The sequence below is a fragment of the Bos grunniens genome, chromosome 22 (genome assembly GCF_055505025.1).
Source record: "Bos grunniens cultivar Pamir isolate PY7600 chromosome 22, Bosgru_T2T1.0, whole genome shotgun sequence".
NCBI lineage: Eukaryota > Metazoa > Chordata > Mammalia > Artiodactyla > Bovidae > Bos > Bos grunniens.
In genome coordinates, this window is record NC_141186.1 from 6,117,887 (window position 1) to 6,141,166 (window position 23,280).

Here is a 23,280-nt window from a genome sequence, read left to right on the forward strand (position 1 = left end):
GGAGGGCAGACAAAGACTGCAGTAGAAGATGAGCTCATAGGGGTTTTATGAGTCCAGGGAAGCCTGATATGTTTGGTCAGTTGGGGGGTGACTGCAGGAGAAGGGCGACGGAAGGGAATGGAGAGGAGTTTGGGCGGGGGGCATTGATGGCATTTGGGGCTGAAGAGGTGTGAGGTCCAGGAGAGGGTGGTGTTGAGGACAGCCCTAGGTTTTGGGCGATCCTGTGGCTGCACGTGGAGCTGAAGCGAAGCCAAGTGAAGTGAAGTTGCTCAATCGTGTCCAACTCTTTGCAACCCCATGGACTGTAGCCTACCAGGCTCCCCAATCCATGGAATTCTCTAGGCAAGAATACTGGAGTGGGTTGCCATTTCCTTCTCCCGGGGATCTTCCTGATCCAGAGATCAAACCTGGGTCTCCTGCATTGCAGGCAGATGCTGAGGAGCTGATGGGGGTGGCAAATGTGTTCTGCTCTCCCTGTTGACTGGGAACAGCTGGGGGTGGGGGGTGACTGCGGCGGCTGCCCAAAAAAGGGCTGAGGGGGCAGAACAGACACAGACATCCTCAGAACCCGGGGGGTGTCCTCCCATGGACAAGGACAGGCCACCCAGGCAGAATGTGGAGCCTGAGAAGCAAGAGAGCAGAGGACAGAGGCCCGCCAAGGAGAAACATACGAGAGGCGGACAGAGATGGTACATCAATGAGGGGGTAGGAGTCAGGCGAGTGCAGAGGCTGGTGGAGGCATCAAAGGGGTAGAGTCGTCAGAGGATGCGCCTCATAGGACCAGCTGCTGCTGTGGGGTCTGTGGGGTGAAAACAGGGAAAGATAAGCCCTTAGACTAGAGGCTAACCCCTGGCATGCTGGGGTAGGCCACCATTACGTTGTAGGGAACTGGTGACAAGCAGCTAATATGTGTTTCTATGTTCATGACATTTACTAATTGAAAGGTGTTAATAAGCAGAAGGGGAAAGGAGAAGCCAGTGAGTGCATGTCACCCTCAGAAGCTAGTTGCCCCTACATGGGGTGTGTAATCTGAACATGACACTCATTACCACGCCTGCTGGGCACCAGGAACGGCAGGAGAAGGCTCCCTGACAGCACATGGGTCCCCACTAGCCCATACGCCTGAACACCAGGCTTACTTAAGAAGAGTGCGCATCCCTTGGTCTGTGGGTAAAAACGGGTATGCCCAGGCAGGACCCCACTTTGGAATAATATCCACTTCTTGTGATCTCAAGAGGTGCTCACTCCCCCAACCCTAAAACATTTTCTGCTATGGGATTTTTAAATTCCCCTGGTGGGCCAGTTCTTTATAAAGTTACTGAAGACCCTGGTGTATAGCAGGTACAGATAATCAGGATGAGTAACTTAAAAATAATAAAATAAATAACAAAGGAGCATGAGCTCTAAAAATTGTAAATCACTATATTGTACACATGTAACTTATCACCTATCAGTTCAGTTCAGTTCAGTCCAGTCACTCAGTCGTGTCCGACTCTTTGCGACCCCATGAATTGCAGCACGCCAGGCCTCCCTGTCCATCACCAACTCCCAGAGTTCACCCAAACTCATGTCCATGGAATCGGTGATGCCATCCAGCCATCTCATCCTCTGTCGTCCCCTTCTCCTCCTGCCCCCAGTCCCTCCCAGAATCAGGGTCTTTTCCAATGAGTCAACCCTTCACATGAGGTGGCCAAAGTACTGGAGTCTCAGCCTCAGCACCAGTCCTTCCAATGAACACCCAGGACTGGTCTCACTTAGGATGGACTGGTTGGATCTCCTTGCAGTCCAAGGGACTCTCAAGAGTCTTCAACACCACAGTTCAAAAGCATCAATTCTTCGGCACTCAGCTTTACTTCAACTTAAAACAAAAGAATAAAATCTTGACTTCCTGAAGACAGTGTGGAGAAAAGTGAATCCTCCTACACTGTTGGTGGGAATGCACACTGAGCCAGTCACTATAGAGAACAGTATGGAGGTTCCTTAAAAAGATAAAAGTAAAACTAAAATATGATCAGCAATCCTGCTCCTCGGCATATACCCTGAGAAAATCATAATTCAAAAAAGACACATGTACCCCAGTGTTCTTTGCAACATTATTTACAATAGCTAGAACATGGAAGCAACCTAAATGTCCATCAGCAGATGAATGGATAAAGAAGGTGTGGTATACATATATAACGGAATATTACTCGGCCATGAAAAGGAAAGTAACTGGGTCATTTGCAGATACGTGGACAGACCTGGAGGCTTTCATACAGAGTGAAGTAAGTCAGAAAGAGAAAAACAAATATCATATATTAACACATGTATGTGGAATCTAGAAAAATTTCACAGATGTTCTTATTTGCAAAGTAGAAACAGAGATACAGACATAGAGAACAAAGGCATGGACACCAAGGGGGAAAGGAAGAGAGGGATGAATTGGGAGATTGAGATGAACATATACACTCTACCATGTATAAAATAGATAACTAATGAGAACCTATTATATATAGCACAGGGAGCTTTACTCAATGCTCTGTGGTGACCTAAATGGGAAGGAAATCCAAAAAAAGAGGGGATATAGTTATACATATAGCTGATTCATTTTGCTGTACAGCAGAAACCAACATAACATTGTAAAACAACTGTACTCCAATAAAAACTAATTTTAAAAAATCCCAACTTCCTACCACGGTTTATAAGCTCCTGCATTTCTAGCCACCCTTCCCTCTTAGGCTCCTTACCCTCTATGAGCTAGTCATTCTAGCCATCTTTAATTCCCCAAACATCCCGGCTCTCTCTCATCTCCAGCCCTTTGCATATTTTCCTCCTTTTCTAGAATGTTCTCACAGGATTCACCTCAATTACTCCCTCCCCAGAAGCTGAGGAGTGAGAAGAAATGTCAGGAAAGGAATAGAAAGCAGCTAGTTTGGAGAAACAGAGAGAGTAGAGCCTGGTTTCTCTGAGCTCAGAGTGAACACACATTGAAAGAGTCTGTCTACAAGGCTCGGCAGAGACCTCAGAGTCTAGTTGATGGGCTGCTGGGGGCACACACGTGACTTCCCCAGATGACTCTGTCCTCCGCTGAACATCTAGAACAACATGCCATTTGTAAGATGGCAGAAAAATAAAGAAGTTGCTCAACCCTTTGACCTTGGAAACAACAAGGATAATGAAAGACCCAATGCAAACTCCACTTCTGACAGAATCACTCTATATGAGGAAGAGTTACTAAATGCAGAGAAAATTTAACAGACCTCTGGGAGATGCTGAAAGCACGGAGTGGTGAAGCCTGAGGGACAAAGTGAACAGTCATTTCCTTGGATCAGGGACTGGGTATGTGAGCTGCCTGGGAAGCTGCCTGGATTCTGCACAGGAATGCAAGTAACAGTGCCAAGACCCTAAAGTGGAAATCATATGGATAACATTCTTTGATTACGATGAGATTACACTAGAGATGAGTGACTTTAAAAAGGCTTTGAAAATACTACATGACAGAATCTATGGGCAACAGCTAAAGAATTCCCAAAGAAATTTCATTAATCTTTTTTAAAGATTTTTTTGATGCAGACTATTTTTAAAGTCTTTATTGATTATGTTACAATATTGTTTCTGTTTTATGTTTTGGTATTTTGGCCACAAGGCATATAGGAACTTAGCTCCCTGACCAGGGATCAAACCCACACCCCTTGCCTTGGCAGGTGAAGTCTTAACCATTGGACTGCCAAGGAAGTCCCCAAAATTCATAATCTTAAGCACTTATATTATAAATAAGAATGGATGAGAAAAATAAATTACACACATATTCTCAAGGAGCTAAAAAATAGCGAAAACTAAAACTAAATAAAGCAGAAGGAAATCATCAATAAATAAAAACAGAAATCAACTAATTATATAATAGAAAAATATAAAAGTACACAGAGAGACAAACAAATGAGGGAAAGAGAAAGACAGACAGTTGTTGCGGGGGGGGAGGAAAAAACCTCCAAATTGAAAACCACATGCTAAGTTAAAAGATAAGGGTATGAAGCATAAAAAAAGAAAATGGAAAAATATGCAGATATATAGTATAAACTAAAAAAATCATAAGAAACTATTTTTATCGATTCTATTCAGATATTTTTAAAACCTGACTATGAAATAATTTGAAAACCTCAATGGAGGACTGTCCAATGAAACATGTTACTAAAATTGAACCCCAAAGCAATAGATAGTTTAAACAGACCAATTACTGTTGGTTGGAGAGGAACTAGAAAAAATAGCTACCCATCACAAAAACACCAAGTCCAGATGGCTTCATGAGGAAAACCCACCAAAACTTTAAGGGACAGAAAAGCCAATGCTATTTAAATTGTTGCAGAATCTAGAAAAGGAAATGAGGATTCTAAATTCTTTTTATGAAATCACCACAACATCAGTACCTAAATCCAACACAGATAAAACATACAACCACAGGCTGACTGATCTCGCTTATGACTATTGACAAAAACAGCTAACATAAAATATTACCGAAGAGAATCCAGCAATCGGCTAGAGAACGAGCATAAGAGTAATTGCTGGAGTTCACACCAAGAGGAAAAAGTCAGCTCTATGCTGTAAAAACATATAAATACAATCAATCAGTTACATTAATCAGTCCACTTGAAAAATTAAAAGGTATCCACATAGATGCTGAAAATGATCAGATAAGATTCACATTCATTCTTGATTTTAGTTCAAGTCATGAACTAAATCATGATTTGTCTATAAACAAAGAGCTTCCCAAGACATTGTACTCTCAATGCTAAAACCAAGAAAGAGCCAGACAAGAAGGACAAGTTAGTTATGCTAATTTCCATAGAAACAGACAGATTCATACTTAACAATAGAGATAAACATGATATACATCTCAATCCAAGAAGTAAAATTAGAGAAACACTACAAACTATTTTCAATAAAGTAGGGAACAGGTCGATGACCTACACTAATTCCACGTTATTTAACATTGTTACAGAGGTCCTAACCAAAGCAGTTGTCTAAGAGAACAAAATTAAATGTATTTAAAAAATTAGGAGGCAATAAAATTACCATTATTTGCAGATAATATGATTATATATCTGAAAAGCCTAAAAGAATCAACCAAATAATGATTTCAATAATAGTGGTTGAGTGTATAATAACAACTCAAAATATAGACCAATAGAAAAACAGCAAGCTGTTAGAAAATATTGTAGAATAAAAGATACCCTTTGCAAAAGCAACAAAAATATAAAATAAATAGAAATAAATTTCAACAGAATTGATTCAAATTAACAAGAAATAGGCAAACTGTGTTGAAGGAAACTTAAACTGAGATAAGTATGAAAAAGAAAAGTTGAAGACATGAATATGCATGTGCTGTTTTTGTATGGAAGGACTGTCAGTTCTCCCAAAGCTAATCTCTGTATGTAATGTAACGGAATGCAATGAGAATAAAAATACCAACAGCATATTTTCTCAGAACCAGACAAACTGTTGAAATGTGTCTTGAGAAGCCAGAGACAAGGGATTTACACAGCACAGCACAGTAGAACTTCTGGAAAATAATTGTTTTTCATCTCTCTCCAAAGCTGCCTATCATGGCACCTATTTCTCCTCCTCTTTTCCTCCTCTCTTTCTCAAGCTCCCCCTCTCGACTCTCCCTATTCCTGCTGTTCCTCATCTTCTCAGGCTACCCCTCCCAATCTCATCCTTTCCCACTTAAAGAAATTTGATCTGGTTTCAAATTCCATTGCTCCTGATCACGAGAGAAGCACAGACCTCCTTATAAGAGGGGATAGGGAAAAGGAAGAGAGAAAAGCAGAGGAGAGTTGCAATTACTCTCCCCACATCTCTACCCTTAACTATAGGAAATGTATTTTGCTGAGAAAATTTAATAAATAACATGGATTAATTAGCTTTGCAAATAGCATTCATTATACAGGTGGTAACAATAGCCATGACGTACAGGGTAGTCAATGGAAAATAATAATCATGCATGTAGAATTTACCATTTATAAAGCACTATAACAAAACTATAATGTGATGGGACAGTTAATAGGATTCCCATTTTGCCTATAAGGAACTGGAGTCTTAAAGTGAAATCACTTACTAGAAAATAAATCATAGTCTATAGAAGCCTCTAATCTATAGAAGATGCTCTAAGAATGAGGGTCGGGTTTTTTAAATTATTCACCCCAAATACTGAGGATTGAATCAAACCCTTTATGTAAGAATCAGCATTGGGACACATGAACACAATATTTGCATATGTACAGAGTACATATATTTAGTACCAAAGTCCCCCTACAAGGGGGACCCTGGAAAAGAAAATGGCAACCCATTCCAGTATTCTTTCCTGGAGAACCCCAAGGACAGAGGAGCCTGGCGGGGTACAGTCCACGGGGTCACAAAGAGTCATACATGACTTAGGGACTAAACCACCACCACCACAAGGGGGAAAAGAGGCTAGAAATAAAACAGGAATCTCCTAAGATAAATTAATGAGAATAGATACCAAGATCTTTTCTTTGCATGTTGGTTTTCTGTGGACCAACAGAGAGTTCAGAACCTCTGCCTCTTTAGAAACTTTTCACCAATAAATGCTGTAGGTAAAAGGTTTAAAATTCATGAACCAAGATGTACACAAATTATAACTTAATTTTTTCTGTGACCGGACTATGTTCCCATTTCATCAGTCTTTCGGGTCTTTTTCTCAGGGCTAACATCTTTTTCACATCTTTTCTTTTATCTTGCCTTTCAAAATTGCAAACAATATCTAAAAATTGGCTGTATTGGGACTTTCCTGGTGGCCCAGCGGCTAAGACTCTGTGCCCCAATGCAGGGGACCTGGGTTCAACCCTTAGTCGGGGAATTAGGTCTCACACAACACAACTGGGAGTTCACGTGCCACAGCTAAAAGCTCTTGCCTGCTGCAACTGAAGATCCCGCATGCCACAACGAAGACCTGGCATGGCCAAATAAATCACTATTTATCCTTTTTAAAAAAGAATGATTTGTTTTAAAAAATTGGTCATATTCAGGGTAAGGGCCACCTGAAGTTAATCATTTCCAGTGAGTGATAACAACCACACTGCGTAACTACGCACCCTGCTGCCTGTCACCACATCAGTCAGGATTTGCTAGGTTTGCTGCAGTAACAGATAAGGTCAAAAATTTCTGTGGCTTAAAACAACAAAGTTCCTTTCCCACTCATCCAGCCTATTAAAAGTGGGCTGGCTACAGTTTTGTTCACCATAATTGCTCAGGAACCCAGGCTGATGAGGCCCCATCGCAATTTCCATAATCTTGGAGGCAAGGGAACGTAAACATGGCAGCTGACACACTGGCCCTTAAAGCTTCTGCTCAGAAGTGACACGTGTCACTTCTACTCATATTCTCCTGGCCAGAGCAAGCCGTTTAGGTGTGCTGGAGTCCAGCAGACTAGGAAGTCTGCCCCTCCTGAAAAAAGGGGTACTGATGTGTTTGAACTTAAATACAGCCTATGCAGTCTCTTTGTTCTTGAGCCCATGGTCTCAAGAACATGGAAAGCCAGACTGGGCAATGCAAGAAAACACTGCTAAGTGGCCACCAAAGGGTGACCCCAGCCCTAATCTCACTTGCTCCTGGATTCCTAATCAGGTGGAGGTGAGTGGGTGGGTACACTTGTTCTAGCTGGAAACTTCTGACCTCTCGGGAAGCAGGTAAAAGTGAGGCACATATGGGAGAAGAATTCAATATTTCTCAGACAAAACTCAAACGCTTTATTTTGGTGTGAAAATGCCATGTTTGTAGAGACAAAAAGAAGCAAATGAATATTTATGTCTCTACAGGTCTCAAACCTCTAAAATATAAGTGAGTGGGTCAAGTCTAATATTTATTTTTATTTATTAATATTTATTTTTCTAGTTAGCTGTGCTGGGTCTTAGTTGAGGCATGCAGGGTCTTTGTCGTGGTGTGAGGGGTCTAGTTCTCTGACTAGGGATTGAACCCAGGCCCCCTGCACTGGGATTCTTAACCACTGGACCACCAGGGAAGTTCCAGGTCAAGTCTAAATACCTCAATAACATCTTGCCCGCAGATGCACAAATATATATACCTTTGTTATTCACTTACTGGAGTCAAAGTACAAAATGATTATGGCTCTAGAAGCTTAGTTTTCATTTTAAAATTCTAGCGTACTAAATAGAGTAGTTCACTAGTACAACTATATCTAGTTGATACAGATCAACTCACATGTTTGAGATTCTGTTCAAAATTAGTATTTGAGATGAACGAATGTAAAAGATGTGGTACATGTATACAATGGAATACTACTCAGCCATAAAGAAGAAAGAAAGAATGCCATCTGCAGCAACATAGATGCAACTACAGGTTATCATACCAAGTGAAGTGAGTCAGAAAGAGAAAGACAAATGCCATATGCTGTCACTTACATGTGGAATCTAAAATATGACACAAAGTCACTTACCTGCAGAATAGAAAGAGACTCACAGACACAGAAAGCAGACTTGTGGCTGCCAAGGTCGGGGGGGAGGATGAGTGGACTGGGAATTTGGGGTTCATAGATGCAAACCACTATATATAGGATGGATAAACAACAAGGCCCAACTGCAGAGCACAGGAAATTAGATTAGCACTATGTCTAATCTCCTGGGATAAACCATAATGTAGTCCCTAATGTTGGGAAAGATTGAAGGCAGGAGAAGGGGACGACAGAGGATGAGATGGTTGTACGGCATCACCGACTCAAAGGACATGGGTTTGGGTGGACTCTGGGAGTTGGTGATGGACAGAGAGGCCTGGCGTGCTGCAGTCCATGGGGTCACAAAGAGTCGGACACAACTGAGTGACTGAACTGAACAGAACTGAAGAAGAATATTAAAAAAAGAATGTATATATGTACATAACTCAGTCAATACACCATACAGCAGAAATTAACACAACACTGTAGATCATCTATAGTGTTGATCACTCCATCATGTCTGACTTTTTGCAACCCCATGGACTGTAGCCTGCCAGGCTCCTCTGTCCATGGGATTCTCCAGGCAAGAATACTGGAGCCTGTTGCCATTCCCTTCTCCAAGGGATCTTCCTGACCCAGGGATCGAACCTCACTCTCCTGCATCACAGGCAGATCTTTATGGTCTAAGCCACCAAATCACCTATACTTCAATTAAAAAAAAAAAAAGATATCTGATAAACCATCTCCAAGCAATCTCCCAATCTGAAACTTCATCTACTTTACCCATGGCCTCAGGATCAATGTACATCTTATTCTGTATCTCTACTTTGTGCTTCTTCATTTCCCCAATTCTTTGTTATAACTTACATGTAAAATAATTTGTTTTTCTCCTCATTGAATTCACTGAACTTGGTGTGTGTATAAAACAGAGATTGCAGAGCTAGAGAGGAAGCTGGGTAACTGCAAGTTGAATGTTTATATCCTTTTGGCTGCAAGTAGAAATTCTGACTCAAACTGAATTAAGTAACAGGGAATTTATTATTATTATATACTTATTATAACTATACAACCATATAGACCTTTATTTGATTGACTGGTTGATTGATTTAACTGTCCCAGGTCTTAGTTGCAACATGTGGGATCTAGTTCCCTGACCAGGGATCAAACTCGGGCTCTCTACACTGAGAATGCAGTGTTAACCACTGGACCACCAGGGAAGTCCCTAGACCTTTAAAATAACTATAGAGTCTAGAGGTTGGATGAACTTCAAATCTAACTGAATCAGAGGTCCATCAAGGTCATCAGGAGTACAAGGGCCTGCCACTGCTCTGCTCTACCAGGCTGGGGTTGGCATCATTCTTGGGCTAATGGAAAGATGACTACCTTCTCTCCTCAGAGTTCTTTAGGGACTGATGAAATTCTTCCTGAAAGCCCTCCAGCACACTTACCCTCACACTTCACTGGCCATAAACATCCATTCCTGAATCAATAATGGGTGCTGCTGCTGCTAAGTCGCTTCAGTCGTGTCCAACTCTGTGTGACCCGATAGATGCCAGCCACCAGGTTACGTCGTCCATGGGATTTTCCAGGCAAGAGTACTGGAGTGGGTTGCCACTGCCTTCTCTGCAATAATGGATGAGGGGGGAGGAATTACCAATGTTGAGCTAGAGTGGATGGTGAACATCCAATCACAAGGTCCCCACGATGTACAACCCACAGTAAGATTCTACTTCGGGTCATTTCCCCTCTCTATGCCTTGGTGTCCTTGTCTGTAAACCAAGGATGGTTTCTGAGATGCATCCTGTCTCTAACACTGAAAGGCTCATGAGTCTTTGAGGGAGACAATGTGTTGTGAAAATGACACCATCTCTCTAACCTTCAAATTTATCACCTGTAAAATGGGGTAATAATACCTGCCTCATAGAGTTTTTGACATGAAATTAAAGAGTCTAGCATCGTGCCCATCTCATGGTATTCACTCAACAGGTGACATAATGATGATGATGATTTCAATTATTATGCAGAGAAAACACTGATATTTCTAAGAAAACTGAAGAAAAAATAGGGAAGGGAACAAGATGTGGCTTTTTCAAAGAAAACAATTCTCTCTCAGTTTGTTTTGTTTTGGGTTTGGTTATCCTTTAACTTAATTCTTTTAAGTTTTATCTTTTGAACTGAAAATAGCTTCATAATTTTCAAGACATATTTCCAGAGGAGAAATTACATTAGGATTGCGATACGCTTGTCACCATTAACTGTTATTTGCATCCAAAGAGGAAAACATATCATTTAAATTCCAGATGCTGACTGCATAATTTATCTTTCTATAGGCTCAGGAATGTTTTCTTATTGTTCCTGCATTTCACAAATCCCTAGTGCATAAAATTATTAGCATTCAAGCAGATGATTTTCAGCTTCATTTCATGCCATCTTTGGGCTACAATGCCATGGCCAATAGGTTAAAAAAGCAAAATAATCCACTATCCTCACTGTATTCTCCAGGAAAGCAGTCTTTTTTCTCCACATGTAGGGAGCAGAAACTAATTTACTCAGGATGAAGGTGCAATCACATTAACTCCTTTGGGACATACCACCATGTTGGTATGAACCATTTATACAACCATGCAGGGTCAATCCGTTTTTAAAAGGAACTACCACGAATGCAAATGTCAACTTATTTCTGATGGACTAGAAACAAAATAGACTACTTCAACCATTGAAAGATACTCCACTCATTGACACTGTGAAAACCTCAGTAATTATGAAAAGCAGAAATGTAAGTCTTCTTTGCCAGAGGATTCTAGTATCACCTTACCTCAACCCCAGTGGATTTAAATAATCCAGGTCAAACTTTGATGATTGGTACCATGTGAAGGGTGCAAATCCTCACTTGAGAAAGGTTAGAGAAAAGACACCAGCTGTTTGCTAACAGCTGAGGTTTCGAGTCTCCAAAATACTGGCCAGGTTCTTTTGGTTCTATCCCAAGAACCAAAACCAATCAACTTTCCAGGTTTTGTGCTAAACAGTTCTGGGACTGAGCACTCTTCCTTAACAACTTCACTGTGGAATATTTATGTACATACTTTTTTTTTTTTCCTCAGTGCTTAACAACACTGGGATCAGGCAGAAAAACATTTGGCTACTTAATCTAATACTTACACTTCGAAGATAAGTCTCTAAAGCAATGAGACACTTTACTTTTAAAACTACTTGCTTTGGGCTTCCCTGGTGGCTCAGTGGTAAAGAATCCATCTGCCGCTGCAGGAGACATGGGTTCGATCCCTGATCCGGGAAGATCCCACATGCTGTGGGCAACTAAGCCCACATGCCACAGCCACCGAAGCCCATGCACCCCAGAGCCTGTGCTCCGCAGCAAGAGAAGCCACTACAGTGGGAAGCCCTCTCACTGCAACTAGAAAAAGCCCGTGCAGCAACGAAGACACAGCACAGCCAAAAACAAACAAATAAATAAATAATTTTAAAAACAAACATTAAAAAAAACCTACCAGTTTATGCACCAATATATGCACCTGCAAACCTTCACCTCTATATTCCATTAAGCACTATGTCATAAGTTCTGTCTAATACCAATTAGTTCTCTGCCTTGTAAGACTCTCCTTAAAATCATTGAACCCAGATCCAAAGTGCAATAAGTATCCTCCCTGAGGTCCCCTCTGAGGTACTATTAAGATGCTATCAAGGCTGGAGTATGTCTAACATACAGCTTTGTTTGACCAATAGGCTTCTCTAGGGCCTTCTTTGGGGTGATGATGGCTGGCAAGTTTGTCCTCCAGAAAGAGATGGATAAAGCATTTCCTACCCTCCTTCTCAATAAATCCCCATTTCCTGGTTAACCATAATTAATAAACAGTAATTGTTTTCCACATATTGGGTTCTACCTTAGGAAATGTATCAAAGATACATATAGAACATGTCCATACAGGGCTGTGGGTTAACTTAAGAGACAGAGAAAGGACTGAGAGGCTAGCGGACGTGAGCACTTAGTGCGGCTTTGATACAGGATGACCGGCACAGACCTGGGTGCCAGCAGGGCTCAGAGGAGTGGCATCCCTGAGGCCAGTGACACCGATGGCTTCCACTTCCTTCCCCCTCTGCTCCCAGGGCTTCCCCGGGTCCTTCTCCTCAGCTGACTCCATGCCCTCTACTGACATCATGATTCATGACTAGACTTGAGCTTGCTCCATTCAAACTACTGGAGATACTGAAAGACATCTGACAGATACACACTACTTTATATATAAGAGATAAACAGCAAGGACCTACTGTATAGCACAGGGAACTATATTCAATATCCTGTGATAAACCATAATGGAAAAGAATCTGAAAATACATATGTGTGTATATATATATATATAAAGAGAGAGAGAGAGAGAGAGATGTATAATAGAATCACTTTGCTGTACACCAGAAATGAACACAACATTGTAAATCAACTATATTCCAATAAAGAAAAAAAGAAGAAGAAAAAGAGGCGGGGGAAATAGGCACTTGAAGGAAAATCCAATTAAGTATTCAAAGGATTACAAGAGAGCCAGGAGAGACCTGAATAGCTATTCTTGGTCCTTCCTTGTTGCCATTTAAATTCTGTCCAATCACATACAATAGCTATTTATTCATTTAGAAGCTCATTTCCTCAAATGCCAAGACATCATCAAAGGCTTTCCATGTGGCATGCAGGAATCCCTTTGAATATAATTTCTTCTTTTATTCTGAAAAAGCAACCAACAATTAAAAATCCCCACAACTTCATGGGCATGAAATACAAAATGTCAAAAGCAGATTCAGGGACACGTCCAGACTCTAAGCTTGTAAGGGAAAAGATAAAGCAATTAGATGAAACCAAACACTGCAACAGACTGTAAAAAACCACCCTGCACAAAACTGCTCCTCAGGGCCCCCACCATCACCAGGTCCTGGGTACCTTTCTCCCTCTGCCTCACCCTTGTTGACTGTACTGTTGAGCAGTGAGTGTCGGAGACCACTCCTGGAGTTGAATTCTTGACTCACCTCCTCCACTTACCAATGCTGTGAATTGAGAAAAGTTACATAATCCCTTGTGTCTTGGTCTCCTCATCCACAAAAATGATTACGACTCAGAGATTGTAGGAAGTATTAAATTGTAATCATAATTAAATAATGCATGGACAGTGTTTACATGAGTCCAGATGTGACTGGCTATGCTTGGCTGATAAACAATTCCCAGAATTCAACCCAGCAAAAAATTAATTTATTATTCATGCTTCATGTCCAACTTGGTTCACTAGCTTCTAGATACATGATTATATAGTAAAAAAGAAGAATGTGACAGATGTCACATGGCCTTTAAAGATGCCACCTGGAAGTGACTCGTGGGTTTCACTAACATTTCATTGGTTAAAGCAGATCACACAGCTCCATGTGCCATTCAAAGTGCTGGCTTGTAGGAAAGTTAAGAGTAGAATGCAGGTCCCTCGGGGCCCAATTCAGAAACATTTTCTGCAACACAAAACCACAGTCAAGACCATGTAGGGTTGGGACTTCCCTGGTGGTCCAGTGGCTATGACTCTGCAACTCCCAATGCAGAAGGCCCACGCTCACTCCTTGGTCAGGGAACTAGATCCCATTTGGTGCAACTAAGACCTGGCACAGCCAAAAAATAAATAAAGGAAATATTTTTAAGAAAGACTATGTTGGGCCACCTCTCTTTCCTGGAGGAGCAGATGCCTTTCTTTAAGCCGTCTCACAATTCAGCTTCTGCCCAAGATTCCGAGTCTGCTGGCCTTAGTCATACCCCAAGGTGAAGATCTTTTGATCCCGCTCATGAGCCGTAGTCGACTTCTCTGTATGCTATTCATTCGTTCAGGCAGGCAGGTATTCAAAACTTGTGTGTGCCAGTCAGGGTAAGGGAGTGACAAAGTCCAGAATGACCCTCCTGTAATAAACAACTAGAAACCTTGGGAGGAGAAGGAGACATAGGACATACGTATTTTCACGTCGGACAACAGGCAGTTCAGGACCGTGATCTCTAGAAGAAACAAAGGAGGCATAACCGAGGATCGCCCCATCTTTCTGCCCTGAGGCAATTTCCAAACCACAGTGTAGGGATGGAGAGCTGAAACGGAACCAGGCAAGCTCTCTGAGTTGAGGAGACAAATGTCAGAGTTTAGGGAGGTGGAGACAGAATTTTCAGTGTGGAATACTTTACGAGGAAGCTACACAGAGAAAGGACTCTGCAAATAGAGTATTATCCTGCTTCTTCGGCTTAACACGAAGCCAGGACCATCAGCTGCAGGCGTGGCAGACACTAGTCAGATGGGACAGGACACGTGGCAGCCCCTGAAGTGAAGGTACACTGGGCCGACGCGACTGTCCTTTGTGTGTGAAAGTGGTGGGTGTGACAGTGTGGTGTGTGTGTACATGGTGCGTGTGTTTGTGGGGTGTTTGTATGTGGGGTGTGTGTGGTGGTGGTGTGTATGTGGTGTGTGTGGGAGAGGTGCATCTTTAAGTGTGTGTGTGTGTGTGTGTATGTGGGGTGTGTGTTATATAGTGTGTGTGTGTGGTGTGTATATATAGTATGTATGTGGGGTGTGCGTGCATATACTGTTTGTGCTGTGGTACACATGTGGTGTGTAGGTGTGTGTGTGTATAGTATGTGTGTGTCTGTGTATGTGGTATGTATGCATATACAGTGTGTGGGGTATATATGTATATATTGTGTATCTGGAGTGTGTGGTGATGTATGTGGGGGTGTGCATGCACCTGGTGTATGTGTGCGTATGTGCCATGCACACTCACATTGTAAGGTAAGGGAGTTAGAGAAGGTGAGGTTCAAGAAAAAATAATGAGACCGGCATTTTACAGGAACAGATCACCTTTAATGGGACGAGAAGGGGCAGCAGTCCAATTAATGGACTGAGAAGAGAGTAGGTATATATAGAAAACATATATATGCGGAGGTGCATCATTTTGAGGGGGTCTCTTTTCCTCATGATTATTTTTGATTAGTTAGCTTTCAACAACTGGGGTAAGGAATTCCTGATACCAGCCGGAGACTGGGATCGGCTGGGAGCTGAACGTAATCAGTCTTCATGTCCCTTCCTTTCTTCAGGGGAGAAAGCTCTTTATTCTGTATAGAATGGTGGGGAGGACCTGGAGGGGAGTTTTAGCTCCAGGCTGTTTTGCGCCGTGCAGCTTTCCTTCACACAGGACTGTATCTGTGCGTCTCCCGTCGGTCTCTGTGACTGCAGGCTGAGCGCAGGGTGAGCTGCAGATTCTAAAGGCGGCGGCCGCCCCATCCTCTACACAACCTCCCGGAAAAGACATCACAGATCACTGAGCTTTAGGACACAGTGGGGTTTGGTCCAAGCCAAAGAGCTTAGGGTTGTTTTTTTTTTTTTCTCTCTTGATTATATTATTTAACATTTTCCTTAGCACAAAAGTAATCTATCATCACCATATAAAGTCAAGGAAAAGCAAAAAGAATATAATAAAAATCTTTGATAATTTCACAAAGCACAGATACCTACTGGTACCATCTTTGTAAAATTATTTTCAGTATCTTCTTTCTTCTATAAAATTAGGATGGCAGAGTTACATATTTGTCTATAAAGGGAGTACTGTAAATCTGCTGCGTCAGTCAGAGTTCCAGGAGCAGAAGGTATCCTTAAATTAAGGACAGCTTAACAAAGGGCCGTTGCATAAGGACAAGCAAAGGTTCAGAAACCATGAGGGACAGCACAGGGCCCCAGGGGTAGGGCAGCAGGGAGCAGGTGTCATCCTTGGGCCAGAAGGGGCAGGATGGGCTGACATTACCAGAACCCAGAGCAGAAATGGCTGATTGGAGGGGGGCCCCAAGACGACCTGAGACTTTTAGTCCTGAACTTGAGGCAGCAAAGAGAGGAAACTAAAGGAATGAAACCCCCAGCTCCCTCTCCTCCTTCCCTTCAGCCTCTGCCATGCTCCCAGGACTGAACCTACACAGAATTCAGAGGGCAAAGGAGCCAGTGGTAGAGGCTAGGGCCAGCAAACAAGTCCTGTAAAGAGTCATAATAGTTTAGGCTATGTGGGCCACCTGGTCTTTGTCACAAACGCTCAAACCTCCAGGTGTGTAGCATAAAAATAGTCATAGAAGATATTTAAACAAATGGATGTGACCAGATTGGGCTTGTAGGCCACAGTTTGCCAACCCAAGGTGTTGATTACGTGGGTTGGTCTCTACAAGGGTTAACAAAAGACACCTAGCTACTTGATTTATCTTTTTAAAGTTTAATGTGGACCATTCTTTTTTAAAGTCTTTATTGAATTTCTTACAATATTGCTTTTGCTTTATGCTTTCGTTTTTCGGCCCTGAGGCATATGGGATCTTAGCTCTCTGACCAGGGATCAAACCTGCAGCCCTTGGACTGGAAGGTGAAGTCTTAACCACTGGACCACCGCTTGCTACTTGCCTTAAGGGTCCAACATTCTGCAAACATTTCACCCGGTACCTGAGATGCAGTGGCAAATAGGGATGCTTAATGGGACACCTAGCCTTCCCAGGTGGCCCAGTGGTAAACAATCCACCTGTCAATGTAGGAGACACGGGTTTGATCCCTGGGTCAGGAAGATCCCCTCGAGAAGGAAATGGCAACCCACTCTAGTATTCTTGCCTGGGAAATCTCATGGACAGAGGAGCCTGGCAGGCTATAGTCCATAAGATCACAAAAGGGTCAAACATGACTTTGCAACTAAACAACAACAATGGGACATCTGGTAAACCCTAGTTGGCGAGTTCAAGGGCAGATACATATAGAATTCAGAGTAATGCCATGTCTTCTTCTGCCTATACTTATCCTAGTTTTGAGAAATAGTTGTTGGCTTACTACTATGCCCAAGTAGAGGCTGAACACCTAACCAGGGGGTATCAAGTGACCATGTTGTCTGAGCTCCCCATCACTAAATTTCCATCATCGTCTGACCCACCAACCATGAAGGTAGGTATACGTAGCATTAATCCATCATCAGATGACAATGGCTTACCCAAGACTGAGCTTGACCAGGCCCTGAAAGCACTCGTGCATGGCACTGGCTGAGACTCCCTTAGCGATCCCTCTTGTTGCATTGCCCTCTCTCTCTTCATCTATTCCTACAGCCTCGTGGAACTTTCCTGTGACCATTTGAGGAAGATAATACTCGAGTCTGGTTTACAGATGGTCTACAAAATATGGTGGCACGAGTCAAACAGAAATATTACTGATTCACTCTAAAGCATCTGTGAAAAAAATGTTGAGGAATCCCTACCTGGGCAAAACTTGAAGTAGTATATCTCATTATCCACTTTGTCTGGACAAAGAGATGGTGAAGGGATGGATCAATCTTGATTCTTGGGCAATGTCTAATGGTTTACCCAGATAGTCTGGAAAGGGGTGGGGGTTAGGGAAGCCTAGAACATGGATAACTACAGGTTTGAGGAAGGAAGGCAAGCATATGCATTTCAGTGGAAGCAGAACCAAAGCTATTGCATGTGAGAGTAAGGACCTCTGAAAATCTGCTTCTCCAGAAAAGCAATGAATCAGCAAAATTGTGAAAGTCAACTTTTCCAAAACTCTGGAAATTAACAAAAGGTTTGCAACAACCCAAGGAAAAGAACCACATCTTGGTAAGAATAGGCAGGATTGTGGCATTTTAATTTGCTCTCTTCTGATTCCTTCCTCTCTCCAGCTTCACAGTAGCCTTGAAAACCACAGTTCCACAATCAAAGTGAAAACTAGCAGCCACTGGAGGAACCAGACAGGCTTTGACCTCCCCAAATCACCACTCCAGAGAACTGTTATTATTTGACCTCTCTTGCAGTTCCCTGGACACTGTCATTAAGCAAGTCTTTATGGGACTTGACTCAGAGCTTACTCTGAGTGAGCAACCTTTTCCTCAGGGGTATTTATCAAAAACTATCAGCAGCAATTGTTTAATATTGCACTTGCCTGAGGTGGCAATAACAGTTGGGACAGACAACAAGCTGAAAAGAAACTTAAAAGGAAAAGCAAAGTTTGTAAAGATCTCTGAAAAAAACATCTCTGTAAGTCCAGATGATCACGCATATGTACAGGTTTCTGTACATGCCCAGTGCCATGTACAAGGCCAGAAAAATGCTGAAAACCAGGAAATCACCTCTACATTTTTTATGGTCAGCCATTTACTTACTATCCAAGTCATGGGGTTCCTACTATGGAAATGTGCAGGTCCATACAATCTGCTCTCTAGAACAGTTTTACTCTTAAGAGACCAAACAGACAAATGGCCAGACAATAGATGAAAATAGAACTCTGACCCATAACTTCTGCAGCAATTAGTCTAGGAAGACAAAACCTCTGCAGCAATCATCCCAGACAACCAAGACTTGGTCAACGACCACCAGCTTCCCAAATGTTTGCTTCCAGTTCCAACTCATGACTGACCAGAGAAGCCCACTCTGTTCCCCAGATTAGCAACATAAAATGCTTCACTTCTGGTTAGCCCGCTTCCAGATTCCCTGTGCCTACAGCCTCCAATCAGAGCACTCTTGTTCAGTTCAGTCGCTCAGTCGTGTCCAACTCTTTGCACCCCATGGACTGTAGCATGCCAGACTTCCCTGTTCATCACCAACTCCCAGAGCTTGCTCAAACTCATGTCCATCGAGTTGGTGATGCCATCCAACCACCTCATCCTCTGTCATCCCCTTCTCCTCCTGCCTTCTTGACATCTTCCCTATTTTTCACTGTAAAGCTCCCCCATCCCCTGCCTCCCTGAGTTTCTGGCAAACACAGGTGATGATGGGCGATCCCCTTGCTATAGCAGACTCTGGAAACAGCCTCTGTTTGTTCTCGTTTGGGTGGTCTCTGGTTTATTTTCACAACCTCAATGAGTCTGGCCAGTTTCACTCTGAGCATCCCCAGGATACTGCTCAGGGGTGGCCTGTGTCCAAGGGTCCAGTAAGAGCATCTGCTATGGTATGCTCCTCAAGACCCTTTTTTCTGCTTTTGAAATTTCTTGGCCTGTAACATTTCCTTCTCTTCCATCTGTTTTCTGCTTGAGTGTGACAGGCCTCTGGTGTCTGCACCCCTCTGTTCCCCTCAGAAGCTACATCTGAGATGATAGCAGCTTCACCTGCTTCTTACAGGGTCCCTCACCTTCGCTATGGGGAGTAGGACCACACCTTTCTGCTGGCCTGGCACTCTCTTTCTGTTGGCTTTCATACTGCTTTTCTGACCCAGGCACTTGACTTTCTAACTTCCTCCTCTTGGGTTTGTCTCTCTGGGTCCCTCAGAGTACCTGATACCAAGTCAGGGAGTCAATCGTTTTCCAAGCATACAATTTTCAAACAAATCTTATCTAGCTTCACTTTCCCGAGTTATTCAAACCCACTCAGGAGGGATGCACTCCTCAGATCAATAATGGACTCAGGACTGACCTGGTTTATTTTTATCTTGCCTGGCTCCTCTGGAGGATGTCTTATATGCCCTGTGCCTCTCCCTGTAGGGAAACCCCAATTCCATAAATTTCCCTAGGAAGTTCCCACCTGGCACAGGCAATTCCTGCTTTCCCACCTGTGAGAACTGATAACAGAACCAGTTTCCAAGTCATGACTCAATGCCTTGAGAATTTTATCTTCTCAGGCCTTGTCATTCACATCTATCCAAATATTGTGCAGTTGTCTCAGTCCTCAAGGGAGCTTACCCAGTTGTTCTTATTCGGGGGGAACAACCTGCAGTTTTACAGAGACACCCCTCAATCGTTTTCTAAAGTCAAGGACTGCCGGGGAAACATTAGTCCCATCTCCTCGCGGAGATGAGTGACCTTCTCTGATCTTAGAGCAGATGCACAGCAACCTCTTCATTAGGAAGGGGGTTGGATGAATGTGCTTCTCCTGTCCATTCTTAGATCTGTCTCATCCAGCCTCTAAGATCTCATTTTCTTTTTTAAAAATTACTATTTTATTTTTTCTAGAAAGAAGGAAGTTTTCTTTAATCTGTAAGAAAATGTTTATTCTTTTGAACACCACAGGGGGGAAAAAAACAATGCAGCCACGACCAAGTGTTTAAGCAAAGCAGTGTCCCAAAAGCAGCAAAACGGGTGAAACCTCAACACAAAGCCAGTAACAGTTTTCCAGTTTTTGCACAAAGATAAAAAAGAGGAACAAGATGTCATTTTTCATTTCATATCTGTCCAGACTACACTCTAAGATCTCAGTCACTCTGCTCAATGAATTTCTCTCCTTTTCACTTTAGTCAGCTGTTTTCCCTTTTTTCCTGCTTTAATTCTTCTACTCGCTCCTATTTGATAGCAAACTCAGTGGATGACTTAAATAATTCCCTTAATTTCCTGAACAAACCTGACCCCTAAACACAAAGCGTTATGGGCATAGAGCTTTGTAGCTATGTTATTTTCCTTGGCTGTACAGTAGTTTGCAATTTCTTTTCAACTAAAAGCTGTCCCATCCCTCTGTAGTAAGATTTATGGTATGATTCTACAGCTTGGCTCTCTAAAGTCCAAAATGAGAACCAACCTCATGGAATTAACAAAACAGAACTTGCCATTTAAAGGCCTATCTCTGATCATGACCCTGAGGTTGGAAAGAAAACAGAAAGAGGCAGATGGTTTCAGACTCAGACCCACGCTGTGTATCTTTAGCTGCATGATAGATTTCTGATAAAACACCTGAGTTTTGCCCCAGAGCTGCCACTGCAATGTCTGAGCTTGAGTTCAGTCTTGACCTGTCCTGCTGTACTCCTTGGCTTGGTTGTCTTATGTACGCTTATCTCTGATCCTCCTAGGACAAAGCTCTCATCAAAACCAGCACCATTCATGGGGGGAATTCCCTGGTGGTCCAGTGGTTAAGACTCTGCATTCTCACTGTTGAGGGCCTGGGTTCAACACCTGGTGGGGAACTAAGATCTCATAAGCTGTGTGATGTGGCTAAAAAAACAGAAAAAAAGGAAGCACCAGCCAACCCAGGATTTCTCTTCTGGAAACAGGCATCCCAAGTTTTCATGCTGTAGTACCAGCACAGAAGCGTCAGCTCCATCCCTGTGTTGGCCCCAGGACCCATCCTATGCTTCCCAGACTCCACGCTGGGCCCCAGTTCTGCCAGGAGGCAGGCTGCTACAGTGGCAGCAGCATCACCACTAAAGTGAAGCCTTCTTATGACATAGTTACATTATCACTACACGTGGTTTATAAAATTGTGGTTTATTTTAAAATAAATATCTTTATTTATTAATTATGTTATAACAAGATTCATTCATTATACACTATTGTATTTGCTACTTACACTAAAAGAGAAGCTCCATAAGGACCACAATTTTGTCTGTCTTATGCACTGTATCCCCTGCACCTAGAACAGCATCTGTCACATCACTGATGCTCAGGAGATGTCTGCTGAATTAATCAAGAGTTAAGAGCAGACACTGGAATCGAACTATCTGGGCTCAGATCTGGGTGTCATCGGGCTTCCCAAGTGGTGCTAGTGGTAAAGAATCCACCTGCCACTGCAGGGGACTCCAGAGATGTGGGCTGGATCCTGGGTCAGGAAGATCCCCTGGAGGAGGGCATGGCAACCCTCTCTAGTATTCCTGCCTGGAGAATCCCATGGACAGAGGAGCCTGCTGGGCTACAGTCCATAGGACTGCAGAGTCGGACATGACTGTTAGCACACAGGCTCACACACTGAGTGCCATCACTGAGGGCTGTGTAACCTGAGATGAGTTACTCTTCCTAAGCCTCAGTTTTTTCCTCTGTAAAATGGGGAGGATGTACTAGGGACCAGTTGTGCTGTGAGAGTTAGGAGAGCTCATCAATGTGAAGAGCTTGACTCCCAGAACTTGACCTAGAGTGAGAGCCGAGTTGACGTTAGCCATTGGTTTTCTAGCTGCCTGCTGGCCAGCTCCTGTCAACTGTTCCGTAACAGCACTTGGACTCCACACGCCGCAATAAACTTGATCTAACCGCCATCCATTCTCCAAGTCTGCAAGGTGACGGATCCCTGCCAATTCCCACATATTCCTCACCCCAGTCACATTAGACACCAAGAATATTGTTCCAACATGTGATGAACCAACTGCCTCTCTCAAGCCAACTGGCCGAGTCCATCCTCTGGGCCTCCTGTTCTGTGGGACAGTGTGGAGAGCCAGGCCTTTCTCATAGCCTTTGTCACACTGAATAGAGGTTTTGACTACTGATCGACTGCCCTCCCTGGACAGCAAGTTCCCCAAAGCTCATTAGCATCTCTCGTTCCTTTTTAAGGAAACTAGCAATGTTGCCCAGATTCAGTCATCAATAAGCAGCTCCTCAGAAAACAATGTCAACAAGTAAAGGCTCCACAGAGATACTGCTAGGGATCTGGCCCAGCCTCCAATGTCAGCCTCATGGTCCCCTCCCTACCCCTATTGCTGAGACCAGAAATGCCAAAATCTCGTTTTCTCAGCCACTCTTGTAGCTCAGTGTGGCCACATGACACAGTTATACCTGGTGAGCTAAGAGCAGGCATCCACTGGGGCTGACTCTATCCGTTCTTCCAACTTCCTGCTGTTTTGGACTGAATGTTTGTGTCCCTCACCCACTTCATACACTGAAGCACTGAACCTTGATGTGACATTATCAGGGAGTAAGGACTTTGGGAGGTAATTAGGTTAGACAGGTCATGAGGGCAGGACCTCTCTCTCCACCATGTGAGGACATGGCTGGAAATCATCATCAACCCAGGAAGTGGGTCCCCATAACAGCCAACACCCTTGACCAGCTGATGTGTGCAGGCCCCAGTGGCTGCAAGTATAGCAGATAACGGCTCACCTAAGCCGCTTTGCCAGGGATTATATTAATACTTG

At 43.1% G+C, this 23,280-nt stretch overlaps 1 long non-coding RNA gene across 3 annotated transcripts in view; it reads right to left on the reverse strand.

Annotated features, from left to right (window-relative positions):
* Window positions 1-23,280, reverse strand: part of LOC147347956 (uncharacterized) — a 92,333-nt gene that overhangs the window by 38,927 nt on the left and 30,126 nt on the right. The window contains exon 2 of one of the 3 annotated variants that reach the window (XR_015150859.1): window positions 9,892-10,066. The exons of the other annotated variants lie outside the window; for them this stretch is intronic. This is a non-coding gene — a long non-coding RNA (uncharacterized LOC147347956). The remainder of the gene's footprint in view (window positions 1-9,891; window positions 10,067-23,280) is intronic. 3 annotated transcript variants of the gene reach the window in all.